The sequence below is a fragment of the Lissotriton helveticus genome, chromosome 1_1 (assembly GCF_964261635.1).
Source record: "Lissotriton helveticus chromosome 1_1, aLisHel1.1, whole genome shotgun sequence".
Lineage (NCBI taxonomy): Eukaryota > Metazoa > Chordata > Amphibia > Caudata > Salamandridae > Lissotriton > Lissotriton helveticus.
This window is the reverse complement of record NC_136057.1, coordinates 650,997,248-651,012,351: the sequence shown is the minus strand read 5'-3', so window position 1 is coordinate 651,012,351 and position 15,104 is coordinate 650,997,248. Positions and strand designations below refer to the sequence as shown.

The following is a 15,104-nucleotide window of genomic DNA, read 5'->3' as shown; positions in this document are numbered from 1 at the left end:
AAATACAGGAAAAAACGAGTGGCACAGAAGGCAAGAGGGCACAGAAATACAGGGAAAAAAGCGAGTGGCACAGAAGGCAAAAAGGGCCGAGATACAGGAAAAACTATTGTCACAGAGGAAAGAGGGCACAGAAATACAGGAAAAAACGAGTGTCACAGAAGGCAAGAGGGCACAGAAATACAGGGAAAGCAACGAGTGTCACAGAAGGTAAAAAGGGCACAGAAATACAGGAAAAACGATTGTCACAAAGGCAAGAGGGCACAGAAATACAGGGAAAAAACGAGTGGCATGGAGGGCAAAAGGGTACAGAAATACAGGGAAAAAAACGAGTAGCACAGAGGGCAAAAAGGGCACAGAAATACAGGAAAAACGATTGTCACAGAGGCAAGAGGGCACAGAAATATAGGAAAAAACGCGAGTGGCACAGAAGGCAAGAGGGGACAAAAATACAGGGAAAAAAGGAGTGGCACAGAAGGAAAAAAGGGCACAGAAATACAGCAAAAACGATTGTCACAGAGGTAAGAGGGCACAAAAAACCCAGGAAAAAACAAGTAGTACAGAATGCAAGAGGGCACAGAAATACAGGGAAAAAAGGAGTGGCACAGAAGGAAAAAAGTGCAAAGAAATACAGGAAAAACGAGTGGCACAGAAGGCACGAGGGCACAGAAATACAAGGAAAAACGAGTGGCACAGAAGGCAAAAGGGCACTGAAATATATGAAAAAGTAGTGTCACAGAAGGCAGAGGGCACAGAAATACATAGAAAAATGATTGGGCACAGAAGGCAAAAAGGGCTCAGAAATACAGGAAAAACGAGAAGCACAGAAGGCAAGAGGGCACATAAATACAGGGGGAAAAAATGAGTGGCACAGAAGGCAAAAAGGGCACAGAAATACAGGAAAAATGAGTGTCACAGAAGGCAAGAGGGCACAGAAGTCCAGGAAAAAGCTAGTGGCATACAAGGCAAAAAGTGCACAAGAATACAGGGTCAGCTTGAGAAACAGTGGCAAAAACGGGCAGAGAGGCACGGAGGCAGCGAGAGGAACAGAAGGCAAAACCAGGCTGAGAGACACGGGGACAGCGAGGGGTACAGAAGAAAAAACTGGGCAGAGACACGGGGGCAGCGAAGGGCACAGAAGTAAAAACAGGGCAGTGAAACTGGGGCAGCGAGGGGTACAGAAAGAAAAACCGGGCAGTGAGGGGTACAGAAGGAAAACCCGGGCAGAGACACGGGGGCAGCAAAGGGAACAGAGAGGAAAACGGGCACGAACCATGAGCAGGCAGCAGGGGAAGACAGAACAACAGCAGTCACAGACACAACAATAAAATACAGGCAATACAATAAAACAATAAAGCGGAAGATGAACAAACCTACGGCCTACCACTGGCCACCAGGGATGAGGCGCAGGTGGTAGCCTGTGGGTGGTGGAGGGCCTCACGCTTCCTCAGCAGCGGCAGCTGGGGCAGGGACACACAGGCGATGCTGTGTGGAGGGGGAGAACGCTTTGTTTTAGAATATTGAGCAGACGGCACCGGATTACGTGCATAAGTATATAAAACAATGCATCAGTTGAGCACTTCTGAATACAAAACCGATAGAACAAGGTCTAGAAAAATATTCTTTTTATTTAGTAAATTCTCTTTTTTTTTTAAAGTTGAAAAATATATAATTGTTTTCATATATACAATTATTTCTATTATCAAAATATATAATTTTACTGTTGAACTTGATACATATGGATCATATTAAACACTCTCCGTCATTTAATAACCAGTCTCCTAATATCTTATTACAGCATGGGGTAATTGGTCATGATTGTACATATGTCAATTTATCTCACAAATTGATGACAATATTTCATGAAGATGATTACAGTCAAGATGCTCACTGATATTAATATACAGAACCAATCAACGCGTTTCGGCCAATGCCTTCTTCCGGAATTCTGTATACCCAGAGAAAACTATGAGACAAGATATATATTAATTTTCTAAAGTGACAACGTGTATGTAAAGCATGTTTTATATACAAGCTATAGATGCATTCAGGACATAAATAAAAGTGCAGGTGGCTCGGTGTTATAATGAATATATATAATAAACCTAATAACATACGGTGCTATACAAATCAATCTTATAATTACATATCTATATATATACAGTGCTATACAAATTTTGTGTACATGACTAACAACATTCAATGCTATACAATTTGTATACAATCTATTCATTTATATGAGTAGCCATATTAGTATTATCCGTCATTTGGATAATTGGTCCCCTAACTGTATCCATTTGTCTAAGAGTTACAACATCGGTCAATTGAACTGTGCTGATGGTTCTCTATCCTCTGTTTCCAGGTACTACAGGCCTAACAGGTTTATCAAAAGATGTGTATGCTCCCTTAAGAATAAATTTAAATGGAGCAAAAAGGATGTTCACATGATATGGAAGATTTATTGATGGTATAACCACCTGAGATTAGGGATTAACAGTAGATAATCCATAAAGCTAGTGGTTATTTCCTGTGATACTTAAACTTTTTTGATACTTCGTCAAGTTAAACTGAACAGACATATTACATATCTTCAACGGTGCCAGAATATTATAACTATTAGGTAGACCATTGCCTATGCATCCCTACTCGCATTTAACCCTGCTCCAGAAGCATGGATATAAGGTTTGTTTCCTACTTACATTAATGGGGCATGAATTCCTATATTTAGGGTCCTACTGCAGATGATATATTCTCTCTCTGATCTAGGGAACAGGTAATATAGGGGTGTCTTGCAGTGCTGGGAAGAGAAGGGAGACAATCCATTATTTATTATGGTGACCAGTGATCTATTAAGCTCACACTGAAATAAATCATAGGTTTATACATACCTAAAAAACTTTTTTTCATTAATAAGGCATGGATTCCTATGTTAATCGTTCTGATATGGATGAAACACTCTCTCACTGGTTTAGAGCACAGGTGATAGGAGGGTATCCTGCAGAGCTAGAATAAAAGATAACCGCCCATTATTTAGTATGCTAACTCACTAACTAACATAATCGGAATGGAGTGAATAAATTATACATACCTAAAAAAAACTTGGTTTAATGCCTTAGCGTGTCGCACATATATAGGTGGCAAGTGTTAAGTTCAGTTTCTCCTCCGGGGTTTGAAAGTATAAGCCGTGTAGTATGGTTTGTAAAATATTCTAAAAGTAGCGGAAAAGTAAAAAATGAACCAGGGAAGAGTCTTCTCTAATCTAACAAATAGTTAATGTTAATCTGCTAACAAATTGCAGGTTAGGATAATAATTTTCAATAGGTACCTGGATTGATAACACAATCAAAATTCACGCGGTAATTTGGGACTGATGATCCATTTTCACTACAGTTGCGCTCTTCATGGGGATCGAATTTAACTAGAAAAAATAAAATCATTGATCTAATGTCTTTATATATATTAAGGCATGTATGACATCTATATCACCTAGTGGGATTAGTTCTAAGCCTCCTTCGTCCCGTTACATGTATGGGAGAAGATGAACACATTAAAATTACTTCACCGCTTTCCCACAGATGATTATGTTACACTGCCATAACCGTTACACATATTAAATACAGTTAGGCTTGTTGTTCGCGTTTACTGCCGCCTCCCTCTCTGGTCGTGGTTAGGATAAATGAACTAATGTCAGTTACCGGGTAAAGTCACATTGCGCCCAACTACTTACTTGGATTACTGGTGAATGATATGCGTCCCGTCAATTCATCGCGCACAAAGGAACTCGAATTCCAGTTTAGCGGCGCCATTTAAAGCCACTATCCTAACGATTTAGTTTAAAAGATATCGCGAGAACGTTACGAAATGGGGACGTTCTAAGATAACCTCATTCTCGCCCGTAATGCAAATCTGCAAGTTAGGCGCCATGATTGGCTGATCTATTAGAACTATGTTGTATATGGAAAAACTAAATGTAGTAAAGAGAGTTTATGTTTATCGTCTTATTTTATTCAAATACTGTATTTTACCAAATATGTAGAATACATGCAGGATTCCTACTACTGAATTAATACGTGAGTTTGTGACCATGTTTTCACTAATATATGATTACTGTGCAGCTGAGCGCATGCGGGACAAAGCCGTGGTGAATAAAATGTGTCCTAAAGGGCCTAATTGTGTGTACTATCCATGCTGTTGCTATGTATACGAATAATGGTCATGTGACTACTTGTGGATTAAGCCGCCATGATGGATTGAGATATTCGGGCTACTTGAAGATTATACATCCAAAGTCCGGTTAGCCATTACTGTATCCAGAAATTCTAATCTATCAGTTACATGTGTCATAATATTTAAAGTGTTATATATTAATCACCATATGTGCAACAGTCACTGTCTATCTGTAGGGGACAGTCAAGCTCCTTATGGGAAATTGTCCAATATTGACAGAGCTCTTAAAGGTTTGCCAGCATACTATTTTATTGCTTGCTCTCATGGGATCTCAATATTCAGGCCTTTAATTGCTGTTTCCAAAATAAAAATCCAATATATTTCACGCATTTTTCTGTACTTATCTGTATCTACTCCTTTTACCATTTCATGTCTTCTGGCGCATGGTTATTATCCAAGAAGTGGTTTACCATAGGTGCCACTGTTTTTTGTGTTCTAATTACTGACCGATGTTCAGTCAACCGAACATTCATGGCCCGCCCTGTCTGGCCAACATAACCTTTTTTGCATGGACAGATGACTAGGTACACCACATTAGTGCTTCAACAGTTATTTAAGTCTTCTGGAGCGATAACCTGATTATTAAAATGCAAGGTTGGGCCTTGAATTACTGAATCACATAATTTACAGTTCGAACACTTGTATGTCCCTTGCACTGGTCGCATGGTGTTCACACTCATTTGCCCATTGATTGATTTTTGATTCTTGCGGGACCTAACAATATGGTCTTTTAATGACTTGTTACTTTTGTAGGCAAACATAGGTTTAAGTATTCTTTCTTCTTTTGGGATATTTACATTTACTATGTGCCAACTGGCACACACTGCCTGCCTAATTCTGTAATTAAGGACTGAATGTTTAGATATAAATACTAGTCCTGGGTTCGTTTTCTCTTTAGTGGGTTCAAGGAGGTGTTGGCGATCATAAAAATGGGCCCGCTTATATGAGTCTCGCACAATCTTTTTGGGGTAACCTGTTGTTCGGAATTTCAATTTCATTGTCTCTGGCCTGGTGTCATAGTCTGAAATATTAGTACAATTACGTCGGAGCCGTAAGAACTCTCCAAACTGTACACTATTTTTCTGGATTGCGGGATGGAAACTATCATAATGAAGGAGGGTGTTTCTGGCAGTGGGTTTAGTAAATAAATCCACTACCAGAACACCACTATCATGTTTAATCAAGACATCCAGATATTCAACTTTTTCATTATCCATGTGGTTAGTGAATCTGATGTTACTATCACATAAATGTATCCACTGTATAAATTGATGTAAATTTTCAATGCAGTCATTCCAAATGAAGAATACATTTGGTCACGGATTCATAGAACGGTGCAACTTCATTAAAAACAAATTGTTCTTCAAATTGGGACATATAGATATTGGCAACAGTTGGTGCGCATGATGCTCCCATGCTGACTCCTTACTTCTGTTTAAATAGCTTGTTGTTGAATTCAAAGATGTTGTCACTCAGTACTATTTTAAGACATTCCAGTAGGAATAAGGTTGGGCACTTAATACTGTACTTTTGTATGAACCGGTAGACAGCTTCCAAGGCCCCCATGATGGGTATATTGCTGTACAGCGCCTCAATGTCCATTGTTACTAGATATTGAGTATTGGTACAGAAGGTGGTATTCTCTACCAGATTGATTATATGTCTGGTATCTTGGACAAAGGCGGGGGTACGGGACACATGATTACAGAGAATGGCATCGATTTATTTGCCCAAAGGTTTAGTGGCTGAGTCTATTGTAGTAACTATAGGTCTCAGCGGAGGGTTTTGTATACTCTTATGAACTTTCGGTATACCATATATGCTGGCTAGCTTTGGATTATTCACATTTAGATAGCAACATTCTTTCTCACATATCTCACCCTCCCTAAGAGCTTTGGGAGAACGGTTTGTTCAGCTGGCAACAACAATACAAAGTCACGTTGCACCAGTCTCACAACGGTTAAGCCAACCGAAGGGCAGCAAGCAATGTATTCATGGAAAAACATGCCTGACGCCATGCACACAAGTAAAATCACAAGAGTCCAAGCTATTTATATGTACACGTGTCCTGCATTGAGCAGCACACATGGGAAAACACATAATCTATGCAAAATGACGCATGTCTCTTTGGTTTGCCATCCTAAGAGCAGTTCATACCTGGTCTTTATTTTTACACAGCATCACATGTACGCCACCCTTGTACCTAGGGAGTAGTACCAAAATGAATTGGTGTTGCGGTGGAACCCACTGTCCACCCATTTCACGCTAAGCAAAACATGAAAGCGAGCCTTATGTACAAGGCAAAGTCAAGACACGTTAAGTGGCTTAACGCTGCCTTGTACATAAGACGCAGACCCAATTGCCACCACAACATCAACATAGATGACCTTGTTGTGGCAATAGGGCCTTGTACATATACACCTATGAAGGTACATTGTCATGCAATCAGCTTGTACATCAATACAATGCATCATCATACTATAAACACACATACAAATGCATCTCCCCTTTACGTTGCAGAGGGAGAAACATCACGTCCTGTACAGCAGCCTGTCCCACTCTTCAACGATGAAGAGTTAAGACCTAACAACCATCAACCACGACACACTTCAACATCTGCTCAATGCAATTAGCACCCCAAAACATTCAGCAGTGTTCTGGAAACTACAGCACCCCCACAAACATGCTAGCAGCAAGCACCGACCACCACAGCTGTCTCCCAGGACCTTGAGGACCCACTCCTGGCATTTCAACGTCGTGCGGTAGAGGTCCAGCGGGAGATGGCTGGTCAGGTGCGGTTGGGGCTTGTCAGCCTGGCTGCAAATTAGGTGGGTTAAGTGGGTGTCTCAGTCCCATTCGGGACCATATACAGACCATCACTCATACCCACAGTCCGCTCCATGCTCTCCAGCATTCCATGGCTGATATTGCTGGAGTACTGACTCAGAGACAAGAACAACTCTTCAGTCTGAGTGGTTCCACCGATGTCAGCAAGGAGTTGCATCACATGCGAATGAGCATGGAGAACATGGAGCGGATGCAAGCCACACTAATGGCAGCCACGGTTGAACACCACAGACATTGCTGGAATCTTCCAGGACCTGCAGCCGCTTGTCACAGCAGTGCTGCATCAAGATTTGGCACAGATGAATGCTGCTGCTGCTTCAACATTGACATCTCCGCCCCCTGAAGTGTCAGTACTGCACAGTGCCGCTGACAATCTACCAACACACACACCAGAGACACATGACACATCAGAGGATGAAGACGCTGATTAATCATCAATATTGCTAAGAAGAAAGCAGTGGTATTCATCAATTGGAAATGGTCAATTTTTCCTTGGCTCTATACTTAGCATCATGTCACGGAACAGCATCTTCCAATGTCCTCTGCTACACACTGTGACACTCACCTTGGAACTCAATATGGACTGCCATAATTTGTGTTGTACCCAAACACAGTGCAATCAGCCTGCTGACTGAACTCTGCCTCTTCCTCTGGACATGTTCCACACAAAGGACTCTGTCAGGCCCTCCACTGGGCCTCTATGAAATGTGGGGGTTGTCGGACCGAGTACTATGGCAGTCTTCACCAAAATGCACATGCCAATTAAAACCTATACTTTATACAGATGTGTGTTTATAATGACCATTCAGGCATAAAGGTCTCCAATAATGTATGAGCAGTGTATTCATACCAATGTACATAGAGTGACACATGGTCAATCTTCATGTTAAACTGTGTCACAGATAGGTAGAGAGATGACTGAGCATATGAGATCTAGCTGTGTCCTCATTGATCACATATGACCTACTAGCAATATCCCAAAATTGCCCCCCGTACATGAAGGCAATAGGCATGTGTGGAAATAGGTCCAAGTCTGTTGCATGCCACAAGTAGTGTTTCCATTTAGCATTGATAACAATGCTGACTAGCCAGATCTACTCACACTCTATGGAGTGGACAAAGCGTGTTGGGATGGGGATCATTGCATGTCACATTCCAAGATAGAGCACACCACATGCACTTAGATGACGATTCGTAATGGCATATTTTGCCTTCCTGGTATTGGCATCACAACGTCTGTTTCAGTGCAGCTCTGTTGGCAGAAGGGACTTAGCCTTAAGTGCATGTCCACTGTCAGACACTTACCGTCGCTTACCAATGCCTTCTTAACAAGGAACCCTCTCATGCTGTGCTCACTGTAAACGGAGAGGGCAAAGTGTCCAGGGATGTGTACTGCACTGCACTTAGCACATAGTCAAATGCTGCATCACCATTTCAAGTGTGGCAACACTATAAGGCAATGACAAAAGTAACAGCGTGGAAAAGTGGGTATGACACTGGCACTACAGGGACCAATGCTACATTTCCCCTCCTGTTTGCTGAAGGACTGTGTTCGGCCTTGTGCCATGCACATTTGACCAGATAATTTACAACATTGTGCATGGGCAGGAGGGTGAGACACCAGCCACAGGAATAACCAACATCCATGATGATGACACATTTGCACTACGCAGCAAGTGTGCCTATGTATGTGCTTGATGGATGGAGTTGCAATGTCAATGTCTGTCCAAGGTCATGTTTCAACATTGTGTTGCAAATGTGCATCAATGTGCATTCCAAATCTGTGAGACACACACGAGATGTTTAACTGTACAAAAGAGTTTCCCTAGCCTGGGACATGACTCCAACTTGCCACACTGTAATGCATGCAAGTTCACTGTGCTCAAATCAAATGGATCCAGACACCATCCATCCAGCTAAGTAACATTTCATGACCACATATACATATTCAAATGAATGCCCTGAGATTGAATAAGTGAGAAACAAGGTAAAAAGCAACACACCACTAAACCACTTCAGACATAACTGCCAACAAATTTCCAAAACAGTATGAATTTATTATAATTTGACAAAATAATCTACCCTAAACAGACATTAAGCACTACTACAACTAACCTAATCTCAACTAACTACGAAAAAGTGAATAATAACCTTAATTATCTAACTCTACTAATACTAAACACACAACAACATATCTGAGACATCAACCCCTCCCACCCTTAATGCACATCAGAACACAGGACAAATACATTTAATCTAAACATAAACTAACTACACATATATCATACACAAATATATATATTTTTGTTTTTTTATATTTTGTTTGCAGAATAAAGACATCACCTCCCCCACCCAAAGGAAAAGGAAACTCATCCACAAATGCTACAAGATAATAAATATAATATTAGGTTAATATCTAACACTACTAAACACTGCAACTACACATCACGAAATTCCTTACTCTGCCTTGGCCAAAGCCGTTAAGCGCCAAGTCCAGACCATCTCGTCTGAACAGGATCTTTCATCAGTCCGGAACAACCCCCTCACACTGGCCCTGGATAAGTCATATACTCCTTGGAAAGCTCAACTATATTTGCTAGACTCACTCTCAGCCCAAGCAAGAAAGAAAATTCTGTACTTGTGCCTCACGGCCCTCAAGATTTCGGATTTTAACCTAAAATGGGCACCTACTGACAGTATCATCTAGTGCTGGTTATGCAATTTCCACAGAGAATCCTGGCTACATCTCTTATGCTGCTGCCCAAAGCTGGCCAGCAATCGTCATCGCTTGCTGCGCCCGGCCCTAAGGGACATAGGCCTCAGAACTTGCAGTGAGGCCTCAGATTGGTGCTTTTCAGAAACCACAACTTGCTTGCTTGCCAGAGTTGGCAAGTTTATCCATCAAATTAGAATTGCACTTGATTCCCATGAAAGGGCCGGAGAATTCATGGTCATTCTGTAATGAAAATCATCTGGTGCCCTAGCCCTGTCAGTCATCACCTAACCCAGAGGGTTTTCGCAAGGTCACTGGAATCATAAACCAAACTTGGCTCATGCTAAGAACTTTTTTTTAATGACAATTATTATCACGGAGGGAATGACCCTGTTGGATTTTTATATAACCATTGATCCCAATAGGTGTAAAAATGTGAAAGGGTGGTAACCCACTATTTTTACTCTTTTTTTAATTGAAGTTTTAAATGGACATAAAGTAGTAAATAGAGCTCATGTAACCACGGTGCTATTTTGAAGCTGAATACTGGGCTGTTTCTGCGGTAAGGGTGGTTGGGAGGGGGGCGCTGTTCATGTGTTTTACACTGTAAAGATTTTAAGTAATCGCACAGTTACTAAAAGAAAAAGAATACAACTACACTACCTAACAATTAAAAAACTAACCTATCACTAACTACTAAGTATAACTTACATGGTGAAGCCGATAGGGAGGTCAAACACTTGGGCAAATATGCTACTGCTCGCGCGTATGGCGAGGGTGGGAGACCCGGATCCCTTCTGGCCAACATGGTTCGCAGCGAAAGGCGACAGCTTGCAGTTGGCGAGTTGCTGTCCAGTACGGGTGAGCTCCTGACTGACGAAGAGGAGATTCTGGAAGAGTTTCGACTGTTCTATTCAGCTCTTTATGAGGCTAAAACCACCGGCATGGATGGGGCAATAGATGACTATTTAGACTTTATCGAAATGCCACAGCTATCAAACACACAGAGAGAGTTTCTGATGATGCCTATTCAGAGAGAAGAGATCGTTGATGCCCTGAATAGCATGAGCACGGGCAGTGCTCCGGGAGCCGATGGGCTTACGGTCGGCTTCTACAAGGCCTTCGGGGACCTTTTGGTTCCCTACCTGTCGACTTTGTTCGATGGCATATGTCAGGACGGCTGTATGCCGCCGACCATGCGAGAGGCTCTCATTATTACCCTCCTTAAACCGGGAAAGCCCCCGACAGAACGGAGCTCATACCGCCCGCTCTCGTTGATCAACGTCGATGCCAAGCTATACGCCAAAGTCCTGGCGACACGTCTTGCTCTCTTAATCCCGGAACTAGTTGCTCCTGAGCAGGCTGGCTTCATCCCCACCAGGAGTCTTACCTACAACATACGCACTGTACTAGGGACAATGCAACATGTAAAACCGGAGAGTAGGGCGCTAGCTGTATTTCTTGACATGGAAAAGGCGTTCGACTCTGTTGAGTGGCCCTTCATGGTCAGGGTGCTGCGGAAGCTGGGACTGGGAGAACCCTTCCTGCAGATGATAGGTGCGTTATATTATGACCCATCGGCTAGAATTCGCCTAGGCAACAGAGTGTCGGACGCCTTCGCAATACGCAGAGGCACCAGGCAGGGCTGCCCTTTATCACCACTGCTGTATGCACTAGTGGCTGAACCTCTAGCGTGCGCACTGAGGGAATACCATAGTCTCGAGGGAATCAGTTTCCCAACGTACAAGATCTGCATATCCACGTATGCTGACGATACCCTCCTCTATGTTAGGGACCCAGAGCTCAATCTTTCTTCAGTGTTGCGGGAGGTAGTCCAGTTCGGAGCGTTATCGGGGCTGAAAGTTAACTGGAGCAAATCCGTCGCGTTTCCGCTGACCCCGGCGACGAGTAGGTTCGAGATGGAATATCCGCTACAGTGGTCGGAGGATCCGGTTCGGTATCTGGGCATACAGTTGCACCCGGACCCAGACGTACTAGTGAGGGAAAACTATGGGGTGGCCTATTCCAAACTGTCTGACGATATCGATAGGTGGTGCAAATTACCGTTCTCCCTCTCGGATCGCATCGCCCTGATGAAAATGATAGTGCTGCCCCGGTTCCTGTTTTTGTTCAACACCATCCCGGTGACTTTACCGAAGGTATTCTTTAAGACGCTGACCCAAGCTCTCACGCGGTTAGCGTGGGGGGGCAAGCAACCGAGGGTACAGTGGCAAATCCTAACACTCCCATTTGAACGAGGAGGGTTGGGTGCGCCTGACCTAGAGAGATACTATAGGGTTGCGCAAGCAACACATTTGCACACATGGACTCACGGGGATCGTAACATCCCCCACGTGATACTTGAAACCCTTTTCGCCGCCCCTCTCCCCACTCCGGCCACAGTGTTTGAACCGACCTCGCGCAGGGTTGGTTCATTGGATTCAATAACAGCGACTAATCATGCGTGGCACTCTTTGGCTCGGAGCCACGGACAGGATCTTTTGTATTCCCCACTGGTCCCAATTGACTGGGCCGTGTGGCTCTCACCTCTACGGGAGAAGGGGGTCCTATGCGCGCTTCGACAATTGGGCATCCTTACACTGGGAGACCTTTTCAAAGAGGGCACAGCGATCACCTGGACACAGCTGGCGCAGTCAAGGCCGCCTGCCACGCTACTGCAGCGATTCCATTTCCACAGACTCCGCGCGGCATTGCGGGACGTGTTGGGCGCGACCATGCAGGAGCCTCCGGAAACCCCGGAACTGACGTACGTTATCAAGACGCCATCCCCTAGTCACCTGGTGTCCAGGCTGTATCGAATGGGCCAGCGTAGCGGACAACACGATCCCTCCAAAGCCCGATCGGCATGGCAACGGGACCTGCAGGCAGAAATAAGCGACTCTATGTGGGAATACTGCTGCCGCAATACCAGAAAGGTTTCCATGAACGCGCGACATAGACTTATTCATTTTAAATTCCTCCAAAGAGTGTATTACACCCCTGAACGCCTACACAGGTATGGCCTCCGGCAATCAGCGGAGTGCGAGCGCTGCCACTCCCCAGTTGCGGATTTCATGCATCTTGCGTGGACATGCCCGGGCATCAACAGATTCTGGGCTGACGTTTTTGGGGAGCTGTGCACCATACTGGAGACTGAGTTACCGGTAGACCCGGCGCTGGCGCTCCTGGGACATTCTAAAATTCTCCCACCGGCGATGCGCCACCTTGCAGACCTGGGACTCATAATGGCCCGTCGGCTGGTGGCGAGATGTTGGATGCGAGGTCCTCTCCCGACCAAAGATGGATGGTCCAGGGATATGCTATACGGGTGCACTCAATCACAGCTTTATAGCGAGCTTCTACCCCCTCGCAGCAGACCGAAAAATTTCTGGGACCAGTACCTAACATATTCTAACAAAAAGTCTGACGCGGAATCGGGGCATGAGGAGGAGGAGAATCCGATGGGAGAGGGGGACGCTGAGGCTCAGGGCTCTATACTTAGTGTTTGAGTGCTTAGTGGAGACCTGGACAAGTAACCGGCTGACTTTCCGGGGGCGATGGGAATAACTTCCTAGTGTGTCCTTTCGCCGCTGTTTCCAGTGTGTTACTTACAGGGCGGGTTGCCACAGTACACAGGGAGCTCAGAGGTTTGGTGCGGGGGGAGGGTATGTCACGTTTGGGAGGGCGGGTAGGGTGGAGGTGTAGGTTTGGAACTCACGCAGAGGCAAGCACTGGGGTAGTTAGGGGGGGTTGGGGGTAAGTTCGGGAGGGGTGGTTGCGAGAGGAGTTATACGCTAGTTTTCAGGGGACGGACATACATTCCATGCCAACACACATATCACACAATGGGAGTGGGTGGGCTCCAAAAGAGGGGGCGAGGTTAGGGAGGGTAGGTCATGGAACTTAGGGTGTGTGTGCTCAAGCAGTGGAGAAGGGGCAGGGTGTCCATTGTTCTCTGTAGAGCTCCTGCTCCGTTGACCTGCCGATTCTACCATGATGATCTTGTATTTTTCTTACATTGCTGCCGGCCTCCGGGTTGTAGGCATGGAGCTGTGTGTGTGTACCGTCACTGAATAAAAGTTTATAACCCAAAAAAAAAAAAAAAAAAAAAAAAAAAAAAAAAAAAAAAAAAAAAAAAAAAAGTATAACTTACATGGGAGGAATGTCGGAAAGGGGGATGGGACTCCATTGGCGAATTGAAAATAATAGACCCAGGGCAGCCTTTAAGTCCTGCATGTGTGTGGTCTGCTCAGCCATCTCACGTTCTAGATGTGCCAACTTGACATTAATTTCCATTATAGCATGGCGGTCACGCATGGTAAACAGGACCACATGATCAGATCCTTCTGCTGCCAATGTAGCTTGTCCGTGGCTCTGTGAGGAGGCACCAGAATGGGTTGCGGAGACTGAGGTTGCAGCTTGTCTCTGTGTACTGCCAGGGGGTTGTGCAGATCCCTGCCCATACTGGGACCCACACTTGTCACCAGAAGTGCCCGGTCTGGCCTGTGCCACTCTGGCCGTGTCCTTGGCCTACATTGGGCACCGATTTCCACCTAACAGCTGCTCTGTCTTCTTGATATCTCCTTAACATGTTTCGGTATCCCTTTGCCACCTTGCAGATGTGGAGATACCGGTCCTTCCTGATCCTGAATGCACGGGCCTCCTCTGGCGATATGGTGTCTATCAAATAGGAGCAAAGAGAAAATGTGAGTCATGAAGACTATGTAAATTCTCCACATTGAACACAATAACACTGGGTCAGTGGAGCATAAGAGCCTACACTCTGAGAATAGATAGTGAAGTTTGTGAATAACATGTACAATGCAATGTAGAATCAATGCTCAGTTACAACATGCTGGCAACACTGACATGACAGTGCATGGCAGTTGACTGGTAGTGTCACACCCCCATGACCCTGTCAGGAGCATATGAAAAAGCCACTATCGCCAGCATAACATCACGTTCAGCTGCATTATTGTTGAGAAAGGTGCTGCACGTTATGTACAAGGCAACACGTAACGTGGCTTAACGCTGCCTTGTACTTCAGGCACCCTTTCACACTATGGTTAGAGTGAAAGATGCGTCCAGTGGGTGTTGTGTGGGTCGTTCCAGTGCAACACCCATTGGTTTTAACGCTGCCCCCTATGTACAGGGATGGCCCACATATGAGGTAGCAACAGGTATGAGACCTTGAGAATTCAGGTCATAATTAGTCAAAGGGATGATAACCAATGCATTTCTCAACATAGTAGATTCCTAAATGTGTGCTGCCTAGTGCAGCACACATGTAATACTCAAAAAGCCATGTTTTGAAAATGTA

General features: G+C 44.4%; 1 long non-coding RNA gene across 3 annotated transcripts in view; it reads right to left on the bottom strand.

Annotated features, from left to right (window-relative positions):
* Positions 1-3,823, bottom strand: part of LOC144770437 (uncharacterized) — a 196,977-nt gene extending 193,154 nt beyond the window's left edge. The window contains exons 1-6 of one of the 3 annotated variants that reach the window (XR_013598898.1): positions 3,725-3,823; positions 3,323-3,415; positions 3,086-3,205; positions 2,886-3,000; positions 2,697-2,794; positions 1,752-1,963 (exon numbers count right to left, since the gene is read on the bottom strand). This is a non-coding gene — a long non-coding RNA (uncharacterized LOC144770437). Of the gene's footprint in view, positions 1-1,751; positions 1,964-2,009; positions 2,795-2,885; positions 3,001-3,085; positions 3,206-3,322; positions 3,416-3,724 lie in introns of those variants that run through there. The other 2 variants (XR_013598897.1, XR_013598896.1) reach the window with 2 other exon arrangements.
* Positions 3,824-15,104: the final 11,281 nt, after the last annotated feature.